This window comes from Tenrec ecaudatus, chromosome 5, assembly GCF_050624435.1.
Source record: "Tenrec ecaudatus isolate mTenEca1 chromosome 5, mTenEca1.hap1, whole genome shotgun sequence".
Taxonomy (NCBI): Eukaryota; Metazoa; Chordata; class Mammalia; order Afrosoricida; family Tenrecidae; genus Tenrec; species Tenrec ecaudatus.
The window spans coordinates 37997971-38011809 of NC_134534.1; positions in this window are offsets into that span (position 1 = coordinate 37997971).

The window sequence follows — 13839 nt, forward strand, 5'->3', positions numbered from 1 at the left end:
TCAGTAAAGGAGGTACTTTTGGTATCCCCTCTACAAATGAGGAAACTGAGGCACAGAAGTTCGAGGGTTGCACTGTTGACAAGTGACGGCCAGAATGCAAAGGCTTTGTTTCTTTAACGTCGAGCTGCACATCATTCATTTCCTTGTCTTGTCCAAATGTCTGGCCAGCACTTCCAATGTGCAGCGAGGTCTGCGCATCCAGTGTGCAGCGTGGTCTGCCCTGTGGCTTCAGGGGCATTGTCAGCGTGTCAATAATCTCCAAGGGAAAACTTTCCGAGTTACGCCATCAATCATGATTTTTCCTGCAAGTAACTGTACATGTTCTTATCAAGTTCCTTCTAAATCTTAGTTTGCCGAGCATTTGTGGGAAATATGTTGAGTTTTCTTGGCTGTCTTTGTCGTGGGGTCAGGGGTATGCCCAATTATCCATGGGTTTCCGCGCCTAACTCTATGGGAGTAGAAGGCTCGTCTTTCTTGAGTAGAAGTTGGTGGTTTCAAACTGTCCACCCTGTAGTTCGCGGCCCAACTTGTAGCCCACGACTCCACCCGGGCTCCTTTTACTGTGAGGGAATGTGGTGACGTGGATTTGTGTCACACATTTAACTTCTTGGGATAAATGTTAATATCGGGATGTGTAAGATGGCAATTGTTTTCCTTGAAAGTTTGGGAGCAATTGCAGTTGAGGTTGCCTGGCCTGAATTGTTTCTATTTTTAACCCCACAGAGAACCAGGTATGCAGGGATGCGAGTCCTTCATTGCTCATCTTTCTAACATGAACAGGGAGGAAGGACAAGAGCTTTGTAGTCCTAGAAACTTCACCAGGCTGGCACTTCACCAGGCAGTCCTGGTCAAAAAAAAAAATATATATATATATATATATATATTTTTACTATGTCTCTCCAGCCTTTAGCGTTGGAGGGCTCATCTAATTTTCAGGAGCCTCCAAATTCTTAATTCTTAGGCCAAAACTATAGACTTCCTTTGGGCGGGGGCCAATAATTGATAGGTGAAGAGGGGGTTGAGAAGAAGCGTGCTGTAATGGCCTGAAACCTATCAACAAAGGGATTGATAGTATCTGTGGATATCGATTTCAGAGTCGGTGAGGAAAATACATTGAAATCACATCCCCATCCACCCTAGCCTGCCCTCCAAAGTGCCACTCATAGCAACCCTCTAGGACCCAAGCAGAACTGCCGAGGGTTTCCACGGCTGCAAATATTTCGGGAAGCAGACCGCCACATCTTTCTCTTGCACGGAGCAGCGGGTAGGTTTGAGCCGCTGACCTGTCGGTTAGCAGGGGAGCGAGCATGTAACCACTGTGCCACCTGACCTGGTTTTGAAATAATACAGTGACTGAAAAAGCAGTCCCTTTCAGCAAGGTTTTATACCAAATATGGCCCTTTATAATAGTCTAAGATAGATGCCAGCTGGAGCCCAAGTGGCATAGTAGATGACACAGTGAATGGCTACTACAAGGTCAGCAGTTCAAACTTGGCAGCGTTTCTGAGGTAGAAAGATGAGGCAGTTTGCTCCCATCAAGATTTACAGCTTCAGATGGTGCCCAGATATCACAAGATACAGCGTCTGGGGTCTTAAGGGTTTGAAGATAAACAAGCGGCCATCTAGCTGGGAAGCCACAAAGTCCACATGGAAGAAGCACACCCGCCTGTGTGATCAGGGGGTGTCGACGGAATCAGCTATCAGGCATCAGAAGACCCCAAACAAACAATCATACTGATGGGAACGTCGGTGGGGAGAGGGCGAGTGGAGACCCCCATCTGTAGGGCCACAAGGAAGGGCCGAGCCAGCCAGGGTGCAGTATAGCACCAACAAAACATACAGCATTCCTCTGGTTCTTTAATGCTTCCTCCCCCATCCCCGACCCCCAATATCATGATCCCAATTCTGCCTTACAAATCCGGCTAGACCAGAGGATGTACACTGGTACAGATAAGACGTTTCAACTCAGGGAATCCAGGACGGATAACAACCCCCACAAACAATAATGGGAGTAGTGATACCATGAGGGTAGGAGGAAGATGGGGGAGATAGTCAATCACAGTGACAGACGTCTAACCACACCCCCTCCCAAGGGGGCGTACAACAGAAACATGGGTGAAGGGAGACAGCAGTGGGTGTAAGATATGAAAACAATAACAAATTATCAACAGTTCATGACGGAGGGAAAAATGAACTGGAAATGATGGCAACAAATGTACAAATGTGCTTGACACAATGAATATATGGATTGTTATAAGAGCCTTAAGAGCCCCCGATAAAATGATTTTATATATATGTGTGTATGTATATATATGTGTGTGTGTGTGTGTGTGTGTGTGTATAAAGATTTACAGCTTTACAGGAACCCAAAGGGGTAGTTCTATGTTGTGTTAAAGGGCTGATATTGAGTCTGCTATTGAGTCTGCAGCACAGGGAAGCAGCCCTGCAGGGCCGCTTTAGACCAAGTATCTAGTGCATCGTGATACCGGAAACTGCACAGTACAGTGATCCAGTCGTATGTGCTCCTCCTCCTCATTGACTCATGTCTGTGTCCAAACCTGGCTAAGATCGATCTCTCCCTGGAACCGCCCCACTTAGTCCTCCTTGGCCATGTGACACCTGGACATTTAAGTGGGGCTTTTTCTTTCTCTTTCTCTCCACTTGCTTTTCTGGTCTCTTTGTTCCAAATTAAGCATAAGCTCGTAGAAACAGGAAGCATTTTTCTCCTCCACACTATTGTGAGCACAGGGCAATACATACTTTAACTCATTGCCAGTACCAACCAGCCCGGACATTAATTCGTGAGTGCACATTCGACTTCTAGTGGAACACATGTTCCAACATGCACAAAAAGCCTGCAAGATGGACTGAAAAATTGTTTTTATTGTGATCTTGATGCAAGTTTACAGAGAAAAATGCTTCTCCGTTGAACGATTCGAATACTTTGTTTTGTGACCCAGACGGCTGCCCCCAGTGTGACAGCGCTCTTGCCACCTCCGCCTGCTTGTTTCCCGTTTTCATTCGACCTTTCCTAGTCCTGTCCTGCCTTCTGCCTTTGATTCCTGCACCGATGTTGCCCATTAGAGCTCGGACGGCGGATTGTTCTGAAGGTGTGTGGGCCTATTGTTCACCTGCTCGCTCGCTGCCCCTCTATCCAAATGGTGTCCCCATGGCTGCAACAGTGGGTCCGAGCATTGGGAGGATGGCGCAGGACCGGCAGAGGTTTGCTCTGTTGTGCAGGGGGTCTCTATGGTTTGGAACTGAATCGATGGCACCCAATAGCTAACATATCATTGTTCACCTTCTAGGCTTGTCTGTTCATTGGCTGAAAGCTGCGCCCAGAGGATGAGTTCAGCTTCAGCCCCAGGGTGTCTAAGGACTACCATCTCTTGGATTCTGCCAGTCTCAGGTCAGTAAGCCTGCTGGGGTCTTCTTTTATTTTTAAATTTTATTTTTTTAAATCATTTTATTGGGGCACATACAACTCTTATCACAATTCATCCATCCATCCATCCATCCATCGTGTCGAGCACATTTGTACATTTGTTGCCCTCATCATCCTCAAAACATTTGCTTTCTACTTGAGCCCTTGGTATCAGCTCATTTTATCCCCTCCCTCCCCTCCCCCTCTCCATAAACCCTTGATAATTTATAAATTATTATTTTGTCATGTCTTACACTGTCCAAAGTCTCCCTTCACCCGCTTTTCTGTTGTCTGTCCCGCCTGGTGGGATCTTATTTTGCGTTTTGTTTTTCCATGACTTGGAGCTTGGTCACACATTTTTCTCCCACTCTTTCCACGACTCCCTTTTACGGCGACAGCAGTGGTAGCCAGCCACCACTGAGCCCTTCCGGTCTCAGATTCACAAAAGCTGTAGAAGCCTTCTAAAGTTTGTGGTGGGAGGGCAATGGAACGAAAAGACAATGGCGTTTTCCCATGAACCTCTTGAAACCCTCTCAGACTTTAAGTTCAAGTCCCAGTCGCTTGGACTCTAAAATCCCCATTGGATTTGGATGCAAATAGCCCAAGTAACACTCTTAGGGAGCTATTTACAGCGTCCTCCTCAGTAACAGGAACGTCTCTGAACTCCAGAACGCCTGTCTTCTGACGTGGGACGCTTTCATCTCATTCCACACACATTTACTGACGACCGGTCAGCCTGGGCCAGGCTCCGAAGGGACACCAGTGTGAGTGTGGGCAACCTCTGGGGTCATCTTGGCTTTAGGAACAGGTCTACTTCCCAGGAGATGGCAGCAGAAGTCCCTGTCCCTAGTGTTCCGTGTCTACTGGAGCCACCTCAACCTGTATCTGTTACCTAGGAGACAAGTATCACGGCGTCCATGGGGCTCAAAGGAGCCTGGTGTCCGTCAGGGAAGCAGCACAAGTTGGTAGATGAAGGAAGCTCTCCCCAAGATCCAGGAGAAGAACAAAACAAAACTTTAAAGCAAAGCCGCCACCTCTCTGTCCTGACATCCGAGCTTCCCATCTCCATCCCTTTGCAGAGCCTGTGAGATAAGCAAGCATGGGGCTGCTACCCAACTGGTTGGAACTTGGAACCCACCAGCCACTCCACACGGAGGGAAACGTGGCCGCCTGCTTCCATAAAGATTCAATCGTGTCAACCCAAGGGAGCAGTTCTACGTCGTCCTGCGGGGTGATGCGTCAGATCTGATTCTAGGGAAGAGGGTTTGAATTTGGGGGCTTTGCACTTTGAGGTCTTGCCCATGCAAGAAGTACTCTGAATTGATGTAGATCAATCATGGTGCCCTCAGCAGTCCAGAATTATGATAGTCTGTTTGAATTCAATAGGAACCTGGATGGCATGCTGGTTTGTGTTGGGTTGCTGTCCACAAGGTCTGTAGTTCACAGCCACCTGCCTCCCTGGGGGAGAAAGATGAGGTTTTCTACTTTTGTAAAGCGTGACCATCTCAGAAACTCACCGGGGCAATTTTACACCCCCCATCCCGATAAGATTGCTAGGACTCGGAGTCGACTTAACAGCAATGAGTGATGCTCTATTTTTTTTCTCTTAAGATGTATAAAACCCACAGGATTCCATTTTACTCTGTCTTAGAGTCAGAGTCTGAATCTACTCAATGGCAGTGGGCTTGGTTGGGTGGTTTTTGTTGTGCTTTTTTAAGATTTACAGTCTCAGAAACTCAGGGTAGTTTCACTCGGTGCTAGAGAGCTGTGATTACAAGTTTGGTGCTGATCACAAGGTCAGCGACTCAGAATCGCCAGCTGCTTCTCAGATGAGACTTTATACTCCTGTAAGAGTAACGGTCTGGGAAAGTCCTGTAGGGTCGCTGTGAGTCAGAACGACCCGTGGCACTGAGATTATTTAGTTATCTATTTCTCTTGCTACAGAGGGGCTGGGTTGGAATCAGCTCGATGGCAGCCAGCTGGATGAATACCACCCTTAAAGTTCTGCCTCGTCACCTTTCAAAAGTCACCTCCTTTGTGCACAAACCTTAGGCAATAAAAAGTGGAAGATAACCTCTCTAGTCTAAGGTTCTTCGCATTACACAATGCACAATATTTTGAGCTGTTATGTGGGCTCCCATGTGAATAAAAGAGTTGTATATAGATACGCATTTGGCTTGTTAAGGGTAATGGCAGCAGTTTGAAGCCACTCTGTGAGAGACAGCTGTTACAGTTACAGTTACAGTTACAGAAAGAGTATCTGTCTCGGGTCACTGTGAGTCAGAATGGGTTCAATGGTGGGGAGAGGCGTCTTGTTGTTGTTTTTTAGTGAAGATGTTCTCTAAAATCAATACGTAACTGGGTTCCACTTTGGGCAACATGTAACCCAGTTGTATGACTAGGAGAGGCTTCTGGATCTGACTATGTTGTTGAGAGCGGTTTCATTAGCCATGGGAGACCACAGACAATTTTCCTTTACAAAAGGTGTAAACGGGAGGCGGAGAAAATGAATACAGTTATTCTGCAGCCATGACGTTGTAGGAAGGGATGGTTCAAAGAGGGCCTTTCCTGTAGGTGGCCGTGGAACAGGGCTGCAGGCTGAGAGCTAGAAGACAGGAAGAGAGGGGGCAGAAGCAAGAGGCGGCCTCTTCATGGAGGTGGGTCTTGATTGAAGAAGAGCTGGGATTTGGAGTACCGACACAGGCGCCAGGATGAGAAAGGAGAAGGATGGGCTCTGGGAGAGAGATAGATTTGTGGGAAAGGGAGACCCCCAGTAGCAAACCTTGGAAACACTGCAGAAGCCGGGCAGAGACAGCCCAGAGTCGTGGCGAGGGCACAATGGTAGCACTCCTGCAATCAGTCCCCACCAGTGGCAGCCCAGGAAACGGGATGGGGCACGGGCACTCTGTCAGATAGGGTTGCCGTGAATTGTTGCCTCCACAGCGCCCAACAAGCAGTTGGGAGATGGGGAACCCTCCACTCGGTCTATTCACAGCTTTGACACTGTCTGTGAGCCAGCAATAGCAATTACAGTCTCAGGTGGCACAGCAGACTAAGTGCTGTGCTGCTAACTACCAAGGTTGGGAGTTCAAGCCCGGCAGGCGCTCCATAGAACGCTGAGGGTCTGCTTCCTTCCACAGGATCTCCTTCTAGATTTCCAGCCTTAGAAACACAACGGAGCCTTTCTACTCTGTCCTGGAAACTTCTCTGTGAGTCAGAAATTCTAGAGAAGTGGTTCTCAATCTTCTGAATGCTGTGACCTTTTCATACAGTTCCTCATGTTGTGGTGACCCCCCCAACCATAAAAATTTTTTTCATAAAATTATTTTCATTGCTACTTTATAACTTTAATTTTGCTACTGTTATGAATCATCGTATAAATATCTGATATACAGGATATATTTTCATTGTTCCAAATTAAACATAATGAAAGCATAGTGATTCATCACAAAAACAATATGTAATTATATATTGTGAAATATTTATTTCTAATGACAAATAAATGTCTGGGTAACAGTCTTCATGCCAGGTGTATGTGGGCATATCTGCATGTGGGCGGACCTGCCTGGAGATGGATAGAGGAGCGGTGTCTCGGATCCTAATACCATCAGAAATATATGTTTTCCGATGGTCTTAGGTGACACCTGTGAAAGGGTGGTTCGACCCCCAATGGAGTTGCAACCCACAGGTTGAGAACTGCTGTTCTTGTCCTGAGGGGTTTATCGGTCCTAGATTCCCTGTGTTTCCAGATCCCTACTGCACCGCTGTACATCCTCTGGTATAACCACGTCCGCAAGGTAGAATTGGGGTCATGATAATTGGGAGGGAAGGAAGTGTTCAGGAACTAGAGAAAGATTTTGAGTTTCATTGTTGCTACACTGAACTCTGAGTGACTCATCTCCTCCCCACTACCTCTCAGCAAGGGATGTCCAGCTGTCTATGGATGGGCATTGGGACCCCATCACGCACTCCCCTTATTCATGGTGATGTGATTTTTTTCCCCCTGCCTTTGTTGTTTGAAACCTGGTCTCCTCTGCCCTTCACGATCACACATGTTGGTTTGCTGCTTCCGTGTGGGCTTAATTGCTTCTGGGCTAGATGGCCGCTTGTTTACTTTCAAACCGTTAAGTCCCCAGATGCTATATCTTTTTGATAGCCAGGCACCATCAGCTTTCTTCACCATATTTGCTTATACACACGTCTGTCTTCAGTGATCATGTCGGGAAGGTGGGTATCATGGAATGACCGTTTAGCTGGGCAAGGTGCTATTGTATTGAGGAAGTGTGCGTGAGGAGACCCAATGTCCACCTGCTACCCTACTACTGAACCTATAAATATATGTACATATGTCTATTTCCCCCATATTCATAAATATATTTACATATGTACATGTTTGTATTTAGGCTTCTATGTATGCCCTTTGCTTCCTACTCCTTTCTCCTATTTCCTTACGCTTTCCCCCATCCCACTACCATGTTCAGCCTTCATTCTGGTTTCAGTAATTCTTCTCAGTTACCTTGCTCTTGGTCACGCCCTACCAGTCCTTCCCACCCCTCCCTCCTCTGGTTTTCAACCACTCGTTGTTCCCTTGTCCCTGTGTTGGGCGACACCTCCTCCCTTCCCCTACCTCCCATGCTCTCATGTCCCTCCGGGACCCTTGGTCCCATTATTTTCATCTCTCATTGTCCAGGCTATCTCATCTAGGTGAACCTGCTAATATAGTAATATGTGCATACAAATGCAGATGGATTTGACAGCACCCAAGTGGCACATAAGAACATGGTTTCAACAGCAGCAACACTGACATGCTGATAGGCAAAAAAGCCACTAACGTGCAAAATGTACAAGTCAAAAAAGAAAAGACAAAACAAAAAGACAGCAAAAAAAGACAAAAAGAGAAAAATTCTGTTAGTAGTTCAAGGTCTGTTTGTTGGCCTTTAGGAGTGTTTAGCGGATGAGTCTTGTGGAGTGCCACGTCCTGGCCCCAAAGTCCATCCTTTATACTCCCTAGGAATCTCTTTGCTCTGCTTCCCCTGCTGCTCCATTGCACGCCCCCAGTGTTTTGCCTCAGTGTGGTGGGGTCAGCTCAGTCACACATCCCCCACTGTGTCTCAGGTGCTGTCCCGTGTAGGGCCATGGGTTGGTGCAGGATGTTGCATCTCGCCATGGGGCCGGCTGTATGGTCTTCTCTGTACGATGGGCCCTACGAGCCGGGCTATCGTCCTCTGAGCTTGGTGGGCCCAGATGTACTCCACTCCGTCCTTCCTCCTTCCTTTGCTTCAGCTTCCTTCTGAGTGTGGTAGGTCAGTTCCTTTCCCACACCAGACGATCTATTTTCATTTTCTGTGGTATTCCCTTCGAATGTGGGGGTCGGGCTAATTCTGGATTAGGCCAGCATATGGTCCAGTCTCTTTGTGTAGTCCTCCGTACTTTACGTTGCCCTCCTTGTTTGGTGTGTCGTGGTGGGGTTCGTGTGCATGTTCCAGTTCTGTGGAACAATATTCTCCCCCAGGTGGGTTAGTGCTCTGTTCTCCTCCATACCATCAACTCGGTTTCTCTCCATCCCAGTTCTCCCTCCCCCTGCCCCACTTCTCCTTCTTTATGCTGGGCTCTCATGTACCTCCTTAAGTGTGGCCTGCCCTCCCTCCAACTATCTATGCTTCCACCCGTTTATTGCGAGATAGATGTTTATTCTTCTATTTTTGTCATGCTGATTGTACTTATCTTAGGGGCCTCAAGTTATACCTGCCCCTTTGAGTCTAGCTTACCTCGCTTACCTTAATTCCTTCCAGCTCTTCCCATGAAATAACGTGTTTCATGTGCTCATCCGTGCTTTTCAGTACTGCATAGTACTCCATTGTTTGTATGTGCCAAAGTTTACTAATCCACTTGTCTATCGATGGAAACTTAGGCTGTTTCCAAGTCTTTGCGATTGTGAATTGTGCCGCAATAAACATTGGAGGGCAGATGACCGGTAATGTTTTATTTGCTGCTTCCACCGGATTTATGCCCAGTAGAGGGATGGCTGGGTCCTAAGGTAGATCAATTTCCATTTTCTTTAAGTATCGCCAGATTGCTTTCCCCAGTGGCTGTACAAATCTACACGTCCACCAGCAGTGGAGGAGGGTTCCTACTTCACCACAGCCCCTCCAACACTTGTTGCTCTCTGATTTGGGCTAGCCTCAGTGGTGTTAGGTGGTATCTCATGGTTGTTTTGATTTGCATTTCTCTTATGGCAAGGGACTTCGAGCACTTTCTCATATGCTTATTGGCCATATCGGTCTCCTTTCTAGTGAAAGTTCTTTTCAATTCTTTTGCCCACTTCCTTAGGGGGTTAACTGTTTTTCCTCTTTTTGCAGGTCACGATGGTGTTGTAGATTTTAGTAATGAGCCCTTTGTCCAATGTATCATTACTAAAAATCCTCTCTCAGTCTGTGGGTTGTCTTGTCACCCTCTTGGTGAAGTCTTTCGAGGTGCACAGGTGCTTTATTCTTATTAGATCCCATTTGTCGATTTCCAGTTCACCTGTGTGTGTCCCCTTCCCTGTTGCAGTGAGCCTATGAGTTCCCTGGGCCAGTGCTCTGAGGTTAGTCCCGATTCCCTCCTTAATGGTCCTGATGGTTTGGGGTTTAACTTCTAGGTCTGTGATCCACCTTGAGTGTATTCTTGTGCATGGGGTGAGGTAAACGTCTTGTTTCATCTTTCTACATGTGGATATCCATTGTTTCCAGCACCACTTGTTAAAGAGGGCATCCGCTTCCCATTTGATGTTTTTGGGACCCTTGTCGAAGATCAGTTGTCTATATGCTGATGGTTTTACTCCTGGGCTTTCTATTCTTTTCCACTGGTCTGAGTGTCTATCATTGTGCCAGTACCATGCTGTTTTGACCACTGTAGCTGTGTAGTAGGCATTAAAATCGGGTAGGGTGAGTCTTCCAACTGTGTCCTTCTTCTTGAGGCGTTCTCTGCTAATTCTGGGTTTCTTCCCTCTCCATATGAAATTGGTGGTCAGTTTTTCCAATTCTTTGAAGAAGGTTGATCGTAATTGGATTGGTATAGCATTGAACTTGTAAAGTGCTTTAGGTAGGACTGTCATCTTTACTATGTTTAGCCTACCAATCCATGAGCAGGGGAGGTTCATCCAGTTGTGGAGGTCACTTTTGGTTTCCTGTAATAGGGTTTATAATTATGCTTACATAGGTCTTTAGTCTTTTTTGTTAAATATATTCCTAGGTATTTCAGTTTGTTCTTAGCTACTGTGAAGAGTACTTCCCTCTTAGTCCCCTCTTCCATGGCCCTGTCTGGTGTGTATAGAAAACCTACCGACTTCTGCTTATTGATCTTGTATCCTGCTACTCTTCCGTATTCCTCTATCGCTGTAAGTACTCCAGCTGTGGAGTTTTTGGGGTCATCAATGTATAGGATCATGTCATCTGCAAATAGCGATAGTTTCACCTCCTCCTCTCCCATTTGGATCCCTTTGATGTCCTTCCTCTGTCTTATGCTGTTAGCCAGAACATCCAAAGCAATATTGAATAGAAGTGGGACAGGGGGCATCCTTGTCTTATACCCTTTTTCAGTGAGATTGTTCTTGTCTTTTCTCCATTGACTATGATGTTGGCTGTTGGTCTTTCATAGATAGCTTGTATGAGCTTGAGGAACTTACCTTCCACTCCTATCTTCATAAGTGTCTTGAATTGGAATGGATGCTGGATGTTGTCAAATGCTTTTTCTACATCTATGGATATTATCATATGGTTTTTATCCATTTTCTTCTCAATGTGGTATATGATATTGATGGATTTTCAGATGTTAAACCATCCCTGTATCCCTGGGATGAATCCTACCTGGTCGTGGTGGATGATATGTTTTATATACTTTTATATTCTATTGGCCAATATATTGTTAAGGATTTTTCATCTATGTTCATTAGAGATATTGGCCTATAATTCTCTATACCTGTGGGGTCTTTGCCCTATTTGGGTATCAAAGTAATGCTGGCTTCATAAAATGAGTTTGGGAGCTTGCCGTCCTCTTCTATATTATGGAATACTTTGTGGAGGATCGGTGTCAGCTCTTCCCTGAATGGTTGGTAAAATTCTACTGTGAAGCCATCTGGCCCTGGGGCCTTTTTCCTTGGTAGGTTTTTGATGAGCCTCTCTATTTCTTCCTTCGCTGTGGGTTTGTTGAGGTTCTTGATCTCTGTCTGAGATAATCTAGGGAGAGATTGTTTTTCCAAATATTTATCCATGTCTTCCAGGTTTCTGAATTCATTAGAATACAAACCTTCACAGCACTTCGTAATTATCCTTTTTATCTCATTGGGGTTTGTTGTTATTGCCCCTGATTTATCCCTCATCCTGGCTATTGATGCTTGCTCCTTTCTATCTTTGGTAATCTTTGCCAGAGGACTGTCAATGTTGTTGATTCTTTCGTAGAACCAGCTTCTAGCTGTGTTTATCTTTCGCATTGTTTTCTTGTCTTCCCACTGGTTTAACTCCCCTCTGATTTTTATTATTTCTTTTCTCTTGCTATTGGAGGGGCTGTTCTGTTGACTCTGTTCTGTTGTTGGAGGTTTTGTGTTAACATATCTGTCATACACCTTTCTTCTTTTTTCACGCATGCATTTAATGATATCAAGCTACTTCTGATAACTGCCTTTGCAGTGTCCCATAAGTTTTGATACGTTGTATGCATGTTCTCGTTAGTTTCTAGAAACTTCCTAATATCTTCTCTGATCTGGGCCTGTACCCATTCATGTCGCAGGAGATCGTTGTTCATTCTCCAATTGGTTGCCCTTGCTTTTCTGGATGCCCTCTTATTAATCTCCAGCTTTATGGCATGGTGATCTGAGAAAGATGTCTGGATAATATCTATGTGTTTGAATTTACTCAGGCTGGACTTGTGTCCCAGCATGTGGTCTATTCTTGAAAAAGATCCATGTGGATTTGAAAATAATGTGAAACCCTTTGCTTTTGGATGAAAAGCTCTATAAATGTCTATCAGGCCCTGTTGCCTCAGTACATTGTTTAGCTCTCTGGCCTCTTTGCTGAGCTTCTTTCCCTGTGACCTGTCTTTCTCTGATAGTGGAGTGTTAAAGTCAACCATTATGATTGTTGATTCCGTGATTTCTTGTTTCATCTTTTTAATAGTTTGACAAAATTCGCCGCACCATTATTAGGAGTGTAAATATTCAATATGCTACGTTTACTGGTTTACTGAACCTTTGAGCATTATGTAGTGTCCCTCTTTGTCTCTTTTTATGATTTGGATCTTGAGGTCCATTTTGTCGAAGATTAAGATAGCCACTCCTGCCTTTTTGGAGTTACCATTTGATTGATAAACTTTCTGCCAGCCCTTTATTCTTAGCATATTCTTGTCTGTGCGCTTAAGATGTGTCTCTTGCAGGCAGCAGATTGATGGATTATGTTTTCTAAGCCAGTCCTCCAGCCTCTTTCTTTTAATGTACGAATTGAGCCCATTTGTATTCAGAGTAATTATTACTATCTCTGGATTCGTAGTTGCCATACCCTGTTTTGTGTTTTGGGTCTTTACCTATCTTCCTTTATATCAGTGTACTGCGTTTGAGTGGAGAGTTTCTATCCTGTCCTCTTTTCCATCTGAGACCCTGTTGTCCTGGTACGTGTTGCTGGCATGTTGGCTTCTAGATGGAGATGGGCTATATGGTGGTCTCCTGTTTGTTCTAGGTGGTTTGATCCTCTGGCCATAGTGAGTCAGCCAGTATGTTCTGCAGGGTCGGGTGACTTGCAGCATATTCTTTGAGTTCTTCCTTGTCCTGGAAGACCCTTATCTTACCCTCTATCTTAATGGATAACTTGGCAGGGTACAGGATTCTGGGGGAGGCATTTTTATCTTTCAGCTTTTGGAAGATGTTGCTCCATTCTCTCCTCCTCTTCATGGTACTGCTGATAAGTCTGAGCATATTCTTACCTGCGCTCCTTTGTATGTGACTGTCTTCCTTTCTCTTGATGCTCGTAAAATTTTCTCTTTTTCCTCTAAGTTGGATATTTTTACTATTATATGTCTTCGCGTGTTCTTCTTGGGATTTAGCTTAGCTGGCGTCCTTTCTGCTTCCTGTATGAGTGTCTGATTCTCCCTTGTTAGGATGAGAAAATTTTTTTCCAGAAATTCCTTTGCTATCTTGGCTCTCGACTTGTGTGTTGTGTTGTGGTCCAGTAGACCAATTATTCGAATGTTATTCCTCTTCATAGCATCTGTCATTGATCTCATGCTGTCTTCTATTTCTTTAATTTTCCCATCTGACTTTTTCTCGCTTGCTTAGTTCTGTTTGGGTGTCCTCGAGGTCACTGATACGGTTCTCTGCCTCCTCAAGCCTAAACGTAGCTTCTGTGACCTGTGTGTGGCTTCTACTACCTCTCTGTTAGCTCCTGAAG